This window comes from Mus pahari, chromosome 9, assembly GCF_900095145.1.
Source record: "Mus pahari chromosome 9, PAHARI_EIJ_v1.1, whole genome shotgun sequence".
NCBI classification, from domain to species: Eukaryota; Metazoa; Chordata; class Mammalia; order Rodentia; family Muridae; genus Mus; species Mus pahari.
Window position 1 is genome coordinate 44,191,726 of NC_034598.1, and position 2,037 is coordinate 44,193,762.

The following is a 2,037-nucleotide window of genomic DNA, read 5'->3' on the forward strand; positions in this document are numbered from 1 at the left end:
GTTGGAACTGGAAGCCATAAGCACTCTTGACTGCTAAGCCCCTCTCTCTCCAGACCCTATTTTTGTTTTGTTTTTCCATTTGAGAGAATTTTATTGTAAGGGAAGTGAGTAAAAGGGGGTTACAGAGACAAAGAGAGAAAAGAGAAAAGAAAGCTTGTTTTGTTTTTTTTTAAATATTCGTTTATTTATGTTTTTTTTCAGTCATGGCCTCTCTACATAGCCCTGGCTATCCCAGAACTCACTACAAAGACCATGCTGGCCTTGAACTCACCTGCCTCCGCCTCCTGAATGATGGGATTAAAGATGTGCTTCACTATATCCAACCTTTTTTTTTTTTAATTGTGTGTTTGTATGTGTCTATGCATTGCATTCCATGTAAATCAAATGATCTCACAGGCCAGAAGAGAGTCCGATCTCCCTGGAACTGGATTTACAGGCAGTTGTGAGCTAACTGACCTGCATGATAGGGTTCAGGTCCTCTGAAGAGCAACCATCCCCTTAACCACTGAGCAGTCTCTCCACCTGCCTCCACCACCCTGTCCTCCTCCACCTGGCCCCACCCCACCCCACCCCCAAGCTCCACAGGGTCGGACAACACACCAGGCCAGGAGTCTCAGACAGACTCTTGCCACCATGGCCTGCGGGAGCCGAACTCCCAGGAGTGATGAGCACGCAAAATTGACCACTGAGTGAGAGAGAGCGAAAGGCCAGTGTTGGAGCAAAGCTACCTTCTGGAACCTTCCTCGTGCTGTGAGCAGAGGGGCCAGGATGTCAGGTCTCCTGAGAAGGTTGGACCTCTGTGGGGAGGGGGGGCTTCCTGTGGAGCCAGGAGAACTTCCTCCTTACAAGACAATGGCGGGAAGGGGGGTCGAGGACAGGAGGTGCCCCAGAGAATACAACAGAGTCCTGCTGGCTCTTGACCCTACTGGGGACAGAAAGCCCCTAGGCCACCAGCACTCCAGCCCTTGTGCCCCCCACTGTCTCTGTGTCTGTCTTGGTTTCTGTGACTGTCTCTCTTCATGTCTCCGCTTTCTTTGTACCTCTCTCTGTCTCTCTGATCTGTGTCTGTTTCTGTCCCTGTCCCTCTGTATCCTCTGTCCCCCTCTCTGTCTCCCCATTCCTCCGGCTCCGGCCCTCCCATGACTTCCCCGCTGTACTATATAGCTCCAGCTCCCACCCTCCCTTCCCCACCATGAACAGGATGCCCCACTGTCTTGCAGGTGGAGTCAGGACTGAAAAGAATGTCCCTTAAGACCATCAAGGAAAGTAGGAACCACAACCGCCTTCAGCCCTCAGCGCTTTAGCCTGCCAGGCTCCTGATGACCCCTCCCCACCTGGCCCTGGTATAGCAGGAAGCTGGGTCAGGGGTAGGGAAGTAGCCCATTCACCAGGTTTGCTGCCCCCCACCCGGGTTAAGAGCCCAGCTTCCCGGGAAGGGCCCATGTCTTGGAGTCACCTTCCTGCACAGCTTCCGGCACTGGTGCATGCTGGGCAAGGGGCGGGGGATGGAGCCCAGGCAGCCACAGCCCTGACTACACATACACACACACACACACACACACACACACACACACACACACACACACACACGCCCCGGAGCCACACCTCAGTTTCCCTGTTGTGATACCAGCCTCCACCTGCCACAGTATTGCTGGTGCCTCAGTTCTAAGAAGATCCCCACAGTTTGCATGCTGAGCTGAGCAGGGGGCAGGGGGCAGGAGGCAGGAGGGTTGGAGCAGTCAAGGTCTCACCCTGTATAGTTAAGGTTTCTGTTGCTGAGATAAAACACCATGACCAAAAGCAGCTTGGGGAAGAAAGTGTTTATTTCAACTTACACATCCTGATCACAGCCCTTCATAAAGAGAAGCCAAGGCAGGAACCTGGAGACAGGAGCTAATGCCGAGATCATGGAGGGGTGCTGCTTACTGGCTTGCTCCTCATGGCTTGCTCCACCTGCTTTTCTATAGCATCTAGGACCACCACCAGCTGGGTCCTCCCACATCAGTCATTTTTTTTTTAAAGATTTATTTATTTATT